The following is an 8,954-nucleotide window of genomic DNA, read 5'->3' on the forward strand; positions in this document are numbered from 1 at the left end:
ACTCATCATGCTGGAAGGAAGAGTGTTTGTGAGACATCGAGGAAAATCTCTGCAGAGCAGCCAAGTGCCTGGGGAGACCAAGGCACTTTGTGCTGGAAGAGTGACCACTGGGATGGTGAGAGTAAAGGCAAAATGATGGAGACAAGCCCCAAGTCCTTACTCACTGTTTTGCCACAATCAGCAGGATCCCAGTAAAATTGCCATGCAGAAAATGTGGCTAAAAGGAAGTGCACTGCCTCGTATATAAACTGCAGAAGGCACTGCCATAAGATGCTGTGGAGACTGAAAGCGTTAACTGGTACAGAAAGAGATGAAATGAAATCACTGAAGGCACAGCCATCAGAGGCTGCGGAACACAAAGGTCCAGGTACAACAGCTAACTTGGGAAATCCCCGCACAGCCGTCTGTCTTGGGTTTAGTTTGATCCATGTAACAGCTCACATGCTTCTCTCCAAGGGCTTGTCTACAGCTTGTGATGGAAATAGAGATGTCTGAGCGTAAGTTGGCCAGTTTAACTTGGCTCACCCTGCATCGCCGACGGGAAATACTGTTTTAGTATCCCTATGTCAGTGAAGCATCACACCTGGCAAACCTGACCCCAGCCACGGCGCTGCTGGGCACTGCCCCATTGCACAGCACATTCAGGAGCCCGCTGTTGACTCTTCAAAATCAATAAGTCTTGGACAATTTGATCAATTTTCAAAAATAGTGGGTAGGCTCCAAATATTAGTTAGCCACTTTTTATGTTCTGTTTTGTTTTCCTTGATTAGTCAAAGTACCTGTAATAACTGGTGGCAGAGTCACGGCACCAGGGGCTGAAATCTGCCTGTCTCCTGCCAGACCTTTGGGCTCTGCTCTCCCTTCTGCTGCACACAAAGTACTCGGTGGCTTTTTCCAGAGTAAACACGAAGGGAAGAGGGAGGGGGTACAGATCTGCTGATGGGTCAGGCAGGTTCCTGCACGGTAGTAAACCAATTTTCCCCAGTTCTGTGGGAACTGTGGCAAGTTGCCATGGGCCTGATTTTATTTGTTTGCTTTTCCTATCTCTGGTGGGGAAAAGCTGTGCAAAGTAATTTTTTTTTTTTGGACTATTTTAATGAAACTTTGATAAGGAATAGCTTTGTATGTGATTTTTATTTTCTCTCTGTTTTCTCTGTACACCTGATTCCTGCCCTTGTTGGCTGGAAACACTTTTCTGTGAAAGCAGCTGGGGAGCACAGGGGATGTACTCAGTGCTTGCCCAATTTTTTGTGTAAAGAGGATTGCAAAAATGCTTCTCAATAATAGCATTCAAAGTACAGATGACGAAAGAGAGATTATCCCGCTTCTGCTGCAGGGTCTCACAGAGAGGAGCAGCACGGCTGCTACAAAACTCAAGGACCATGTGCGTACAGTTTAACCCCAATGCCAATTTTTCAGTACAGAAACTGAACCAAACCCGTGCTTGACTTGGTGATTAGCCAGCATAACCGCTGTGGTCCTCCCACCTTGGCCTTCACCTGCCTCTGTCCCGTACTCATCCCTGTGCTGGGACAGAGGGATGCAGTGTGCCAGCCCGGACAGTGCCAAAATACACAGGGTGAGTGGGAGGCTGGAGGCTGACTCAGATAGCTGCCCAGAAATGATGCGTGGGGCATGATGCTCCCTCCTCGCAGGGGCAGAGGTTCCCTGCAGGAGCGTCACCAGCTCTATCTCCTTCTGCTCCTCAAGGAACAGTCCCCTTGAGGTCTTCGTGCTGGTGACCATCCACCTGCAGAGCTCATCAAACGGTGTAATACCTGCAAACAATCTGGGTCCTTCCCTGCAGCAGGTGCTGTGAGGAGGGGAGACAATCCCAGACTGAAGCAGCCAGGACAGCACAAGGCTGTCCTAAGAGGGAAAGGGGATACAAAGATGTGACATGATTCACCTTCAGCCACACAGCAGGTTAGAAGCACCTCAAGGACAAGAATCTGAGTTTCTTGCCTCTCAGCCTCGTGCATTACCTACTTGATCACGCTGTACCTGAATACCTCAAATGACATCCACGAGGCAGAAGAGCAGTGACAGCAATGCCTGCACGGTGTGATCCCTGCCTCAAAGAGCTGGAGCAAGCTTTGTTGTGAGATTGACGCACTTTGTGAGATGCTCCTGCTGAATGCTTTTGTGTCATGGAGGGGATTTGCACCTTCCCAATGTTTCTCAGCTGGGTCAGCCACTGAAGTCTTCAGGCTGTTCCCTGTGGTGAGTGAGGAAAGCAGCCGGGCGACTGCTGTCTGGGAGATGCTACAACACTAGGTCCAGAAGGCTCTGCCACCAAGCATCCTGCTCCCCTGAGTGTTGTGAGATTGCCACCACAAAGTTCAGTGAAGCTTTACTCCCTGGGGATCCTCTTGGTGAGACCTGGAGAGGTTAATCCTTGGTGGCCCCACTGGGATATTGAAATTCTCATTGCGACCCCAGGGCACCATTCAGGGTAGTTATTTCCTAGCCTGGAAAATTCAGTGAAATTAAAAGCAACACCACAGAAAGACCTTTGGAAGCTGGGGTATCCTCACCCCAGCCTTCCTCAGCCACCTCTACCCCTTCTCCTGCTCCTCTGCCCACACTTTCTTGCCCCGGACGGGCAGGTAGCAGCAGGACTCAGCTATTTTGGCTGCAATTCAGTGTTCCTCTGAGAATAATATTTGCAACAGGTTCCCCATTCTCCCTTTCTCACTGGAGGAGTGGTTTTAATCATACATGGTAGATGCCGTCTGTTAGTGGGAAACGGACTGGCTAGCTCCCTACTGCGGTGGTGCAGGGACTCTCTTATTTCCAGGAGTTGTAGCTGCCAAAAGGAAGCTCCTACTCACAGAGACAGACAGAAATGGGGGCAAAAATGAAACTCTCTTGAGCCAGCAACCACAATATCCCCCCCTCCAAATACAGTCCATGCTATAAAAAAGGCAGAAGCCTCCTGAGACCTGAGATAAGGAGGTGGCGTTTAGGTTGGCTTTGATTTGAGGGTACATAACTGCTTCCAGCCAAGCTGTGGGGCACATTGGCCTGCCTCCCACTCTCAGATCCCATAGACAGATGAAGAGAGGTGGAAAGCAGTGGGGCAGACAGGGGCAGGCAGCTTTACAGTAAGGCTGCCTGGGCTGCTGGAGCCCCGCAGAGCCTCACAGGGCTGCATTGCAGACACATCAGCTCCAGCAGGGCTAGCTCCAGCCAAGACAACAGGACTATGTGTGGAGCTCAAGCCTGTAGAAGGAAAACAGCAAAGGCAGGAGCTAACCCAGCAGCCTGCAGAAGCTCTCGCCTTCCTCTCCTGAGCCGAAGCTGCCTCCGTGTGGCGAAGCTGCCTCCAAGTCCTCGCAGCACCTGGCTGCCTCCACCCCAGCCAGGGGCGCTCGGAGATGCTCTCGCCTTCCTTCGCTTCGTGCAGCCCATAGTTCTGAAAATAATGGGAAAAAAAAAAAAAAATTCTTACCCACCGGTGGCTTTTTGCAGGAAATAATAAAAGAGCTTGTGACTGAAGTTTCTGAGGTTTCAGAATTTCCTGCTCACTCCTTTCTACTGGGTGGTTTTTAAGCAAACACTGAAATGTTTGCTGCAGTTTAGGATTAATTTTATTTTTTATCTTGCCTTATTTTTCCACCTTTTCTATGTTAATGGTAAAATTACATTTTAGCTTACTGCCTAAGGGAGAAAGCTGAAGAATAGGAAATTCAGCTCGGGGTCCTCCTAGTGAGAAAAGAATTAAGCCTGCCTCCCAGTCAAGCTGCTGAAACACATGCTGATGAAAGCCTCTGTAAACCATAATCCCCCCTCTAGCCCCCCCAAATAAAATAATAATAACAAACAAACAAACAAAAAAAAAAACAGTGGAAACAGTGGGAGCTCTTATAACCATTCTCCCAGGAAAATTTGAGCTCCTGTAGGGCTTTCCTCTGACTCATGGGGTTTGAAGAGATGCTGTAGCTTGGCTCCTCTCCCACACTGCCACTTGGTGTTTCACAGTCCAAAGAAAAAGAATAAAACTAATCTTAAAAGCACCCTTTTGTTTGTAAAACGACCCCTTTCCAAAGTAGCGAATTAATGAAGCAGCATTGGCTCAGCTCTGACAAAAGCCTGGAAGAGCAGCTCGGAAAGCTGTGCCTGTTTGTCTTGGTAAAGCACTCAGATGGCTGTCTAACAATGACATTTCAGCTGCCAGCACAGATAACGCTGTCATTACTCACCAAAGCACAAAAAAATATGTGTTTCATGTTTTTTTCTGGGTGTGCAATGGAGGGGAGTAGCGATGCTGGGCAGAAAGGGGACAGACATGGTCAGGGAAGGCAGAGATGATGCCTGGCCCTGGGATGCCGTGAGCATCAGGGACCCCCATGCACCATGGGCTACACAGGGGAACAAGTCAGCCCCAGGGGATGTCTGCTCTGTGTTAGCATTTCATAGCCAGGCAGCGGGCAGTGGTGGCAGAGCTGCACACAGCGTAAGCATGGCTGAGTCCTAAAGCAGCATTTGGGACAGGCACCTCCTCAGGACAAGGCCCTTTTGCTCTTACACAGCATGGTGAAAACAGCCTGGCTGTGGCCTCTCGCCTCTTGCTGCTGTGCAAAATGATAATGAGCACCCACTGTAATTTTGACTTCCTCCTCTGGATGAGATCTTGATATCTTGCAATTCCTCCAAGGTACATTTTTTCTTGACTAAGCCCAGAGCAGGATTTCCAAAGGGCACTAATTGAAGTCCCTTCCCTTGATTTCCAGTAGCCTGTTTCTCATTGCTCTGCAGCAGTTTTCACTGGGATGGCTGTGACATTTAGTAGGGCAGTCTAGTCCTCAGGCCTGGCTTGCAGTCCCAGCACAACCCCTAAAACTCTGCACGACCTTCCTGACCTCCCCTCCCTTTGCTCTCTTCTCCCTCTGGAAATGAAAGAGAGAGAAGGATGCTCTGGCCCCTCTCCAGAGGGCAGGCCAGAGAGAGCCTGTAGGGCCTTACTGCTGAAAGCTGAAGGAAAAGTCCTAAAAAAAATAATAGCCCCAAGCTGGGCTCAGTTTGTCTGGTCTCAGCTGTAGGTGGAGCATTGTAATGTCCCAAGTTAGCAAAGACGCGTGCAGGAGCATATGCAAACTCTGCCAGGCTGCAAGCCACCAGGCAGAAGTCCACGCTCTGCACTGAGCCAAAGGAATGGAAAGTATAAGAAATAGTGTGGTTTCATGTGACTGTGGCTGTGACATTTGGATTCAAATCAATGCACAAGTTCAGAGGGCGCCAAGCAATTTTAAATGAGACTAATCTCAGAGGCAGAACAAAGATGTTTTATATAACTTCATACAAAGTCAGAGGAAGAAGGAAGGTCGGAGAGCTGCCCGGTTTCACAGATGGCACCTCAGTCTACATAATATGTATCCATAAATTGTTGCAAATGTAAGGAGAGCTATAAAGGGACTAAGGCAAAACCAGTCATGCCTCTCAAACCCCTGGAGAAGGAGCACAAAATTAAATCATCTAGCCTAAAAGAGTCCCTTAGAGAAAAACAGATGACGGTGAAGGGGCTTAGCTAGCAGTCAACAGCACTGGAAAACTTCGGATAAGTCAGGTCAAAGGCTATGGATAAGCCCTGCAATGCTAAACTCATGACAGGGCATGAGGTTTACCCATGACAGGGTTATGAAAGACTTAATCAGGTTGCTGTCATTTGTACAACCAACTTTAAATCCTGAATGACCAGGGTCCACCTGGTGTTGATGGGGAAGGAATTACGTAAGAGTGACTAAGAAAAGCACACGCCAGATGTTAAAAAGCGGGGGCTGAGAGTCAGAGCTGTAGCATGAAGCTATGCAGGATGCCAGGGAGAAGTGGACCTAATAGTTTCCTACAGCAGGCCTTTTGGGTTCCCTTTAGGTCTCCTTCTACTCCTTGAATTACAGCCTGAGAGAGAGAAAATAGGACTCTCTGTCAGTTAAGACCACAGAAAAACAAACTAGACCCTCTGCCTTCTCAATGAAAAAGAGACAATTCAAGGAAGTCTGACCTGATAGCAATGATGGTGGGAAAGGAAATGACAGAATCACCTGTTCCAGCACCATGTCTGTGCCACAAGAAGATGGTGAGAAAAGTCTCATCAGCCCAAAGCTCTGGAGAACAGGAACAAAGGTGTCACCTCTGGGGCAAAAGTAAAGCAAAATCCCACCTCTCTAGACTCCACTCCTAGCCATGGGCTGGTGGGATTTCACAGAGCACTTGCCTATGGGCTCCAAGAGCTGCTGACATCCTCGCTGCCAGTGATCCTTATCTATAGCTAGTGGTGTAAATGATATCTGTGGGCAGAAGCAGTTGAGCTGGTACTCACATTCTCTTCAGGCTTTAGAGCCAAGGCTGAGGGTAACAGATAAAGCTCCAGGTGTTCCAGGAGCAGACGTTTAGTGATGGTGCTTGGGGAAGAAAAAAGCTTTCAGCTTTAGCATACATTGCCGGCCTATGCATTGCTGATGTTGCTACACTGCCAGTTTGAAAGCCTGCCTCATCCTGTGGCTCGTAGAGAGATATCTGCAGACCACATGAGCCTAATGGTTTCCAGAGCTGGCCTGTCAGGAATTAATTGCATTTGCTCTGACAGCTCTCTTTCAGCTGGCAGTGCCTTTACACCTGTGCAGGCACCCACTTTGCAGGGCAAGGACAGCCCTGCCCTATCAGCCCTGCTGGGAGAGGGCCGGGGGGCTGGAAACTTGCTGTCCCCCTGACAGTGCAGCCCTGGAGAAAGGACTTCATTGCTCAGGGCTGTCACAAGCCCTGCTCTTACATTGCTTCAGTGTCACAGTATGTTCATTGCAATAGCTTGTCAAGTTAAAATGTACAAAGCCTGGTGTCAAAGCCTCTTATCATCTGTGTTTGCCTACCTTCCCAGTGTTAACACCTACTCTGCTTTTTCTCAGTGCACCAGCATGTCTGAGGACCAAAGCCCTTCTACATTGGCTGTTTGTCTGCCTGTATCCTGAGGTATCTGAATATTTCGGTGCCTGTCCCCAGTGGAATACCTCACAAATAATTGCTTTGCTTGGCATCCCTGCAGTTATCCCCAGCAAAGAGGCCAGGACCAAATAGGTGTAATTGTTCTTTTATTTGTATCAGGGTAACCCCTTTGTGTCAAGCCTCCCAGCCATACCCACCTTTCAAAAACACTGAGGTCAAACCACTTCTACAGCATTTCCCCTTTCTCTCTTATCTCCCCATTGCCTTATACCTAATATGTATATTGTTCCTGCAGGGCAGGAAATATCTTGAAATTGCATATCTACACAGCAAGGAGCACAATGCAGTTTAATAGTCCCTACTATATATAAATCTAATACATATAATTTTCCCTATCCTGAAACCAATAAATGAAGGGACTGGGCCAGAGATGCTATCAATTTATTTAGTTCACTCTTTTCCTAACATAATTTCATGATTTATTGCAGCATCCTATCCTATATAGGATGCAAATATTCTTGTGCATGAGACCAAGACCCATGTTTCACTTTCTTCCCACCTATTACAGTCCCTGAGGATCTGCAGACAGCACCAAGCAGCAGCAATAACAAGAGTTGTCTCTCGGGAGAAAAACACTTTTGGTTTCAAAAGGGAATTTCATGGTAAAAGAGCAAAACTGCTAGAAGTCCTTTTTCTTGTAAAACTCTTGAGTGTGGCTAGCTAGATACAAAGTTTTGTATATAACTGAGAACTGAAATATTTTGTTAGCATTTTCTGCTCACTCCTCTTTTTCCCAACTGCTTTCTCCAGGCTCCATCTCTTCAGCCCACTTTCAGCCAGGTTTGATACCAGGGCTGAGACCTCAGAGATGTGAACTTTCCTGCAGTGTCAGGACTTGAGCACAGTGAGGAGAGGGGAAAGTTGTCCCTGCCCTCTGAGGGAAAGGCTGCAGTGTGAAACATCCCTTATTAACATACCAGAGCATTCACTTAGGACAGAAACTTTATGAATTCCCCTACAGCACAAAGAGCACCCATCAGAGCTCAGCCCACACATTTCTGATTGCAGCTGAACTCTGAAAAGCGGGAACTCCCTGAGGTGATATGCGGTCACTCCCCTTGGGCTCTAGCAGGTGTGGAGGCTGTGTATCCAAGATGCTGAATGTCTCCTTCCACGGCTTTCACATTAGTCTGGAGAGTGAGAACATGCCTTGCCCCACACAAAGATGTTGGGGATGAGGTGCATTCCTGTTTTTTTTTTTACAACTGGCTGAATGTGGGATGTTGGGTACATCACATCTCTGAGGCTCACGTTGGCACTTATGACCTTCTCCTGCCTTAGTCCCTTAGCTGGGATCCATCTCACATGACTATACACATTTAATAGCTGAGCAACTACCCTCAGCTAGTCCATGAGGCTTCACCTAAAGGGAAATGAAAGACGTGGTCATCTCCAGAGAGATCTTATGGATGAGGACACAGTGAATCACTTCCTGGAGGCACTGCTCTTCTGTACTGGCTGTAGAGAAAGCCGAGGTGAGCAGTTTGGAGTCTGTTCTGCAGACCTAAAGTTCGGTCAGATGACTGCCACGTTTGGAGCACAAGGCCTGCCTCTTCTCACACGTCTGGACAGCATCCATACATTTGGACAATGGGAACTTGGTCTCAGGAGGGAGCCTGCAGACATCAACAATGGGTGCAATTATGGGGAATAAACATGGGAATATATGCTGTGAAAAAGAAAGCTTTCCTCACAGCGCTGCTGTGACAAATAGCAGAACAGAAAGGAATTAATTCTGTTTCACCTAATTGCTCTCCATTAATCATCCCTTGGCAGCAAGCTCGAGTGGTCGACCAAAGGGCCAATTAAAGCAAAGGGAGGCTGACTGGTGTTTGTACTCAGGGCTGTGTTTCGTGTTACAGGAATTGTAATTTGTTCCCAGGGCAGCATCTCTTGCCATTCCACGCATGGAGGAGTACCCATGCCTGTCTGGCTCTGAACCCTGCCGTTAT

The sequence above is a fragment of the Aythya fuligula genome, chromosome 3 (genome assembly GCF_009819795.1).
Source record: "Aythya fuligula isolate bAytFul2 chromosome 3, bAytFul2.pri, whole genome shotgun sequence".
Lineage (NCBI taxonomy): Eukaryota > Metazoa > Chordata > Aves > Anseriformes > Anatidae > Aythya > Aythya fuligula.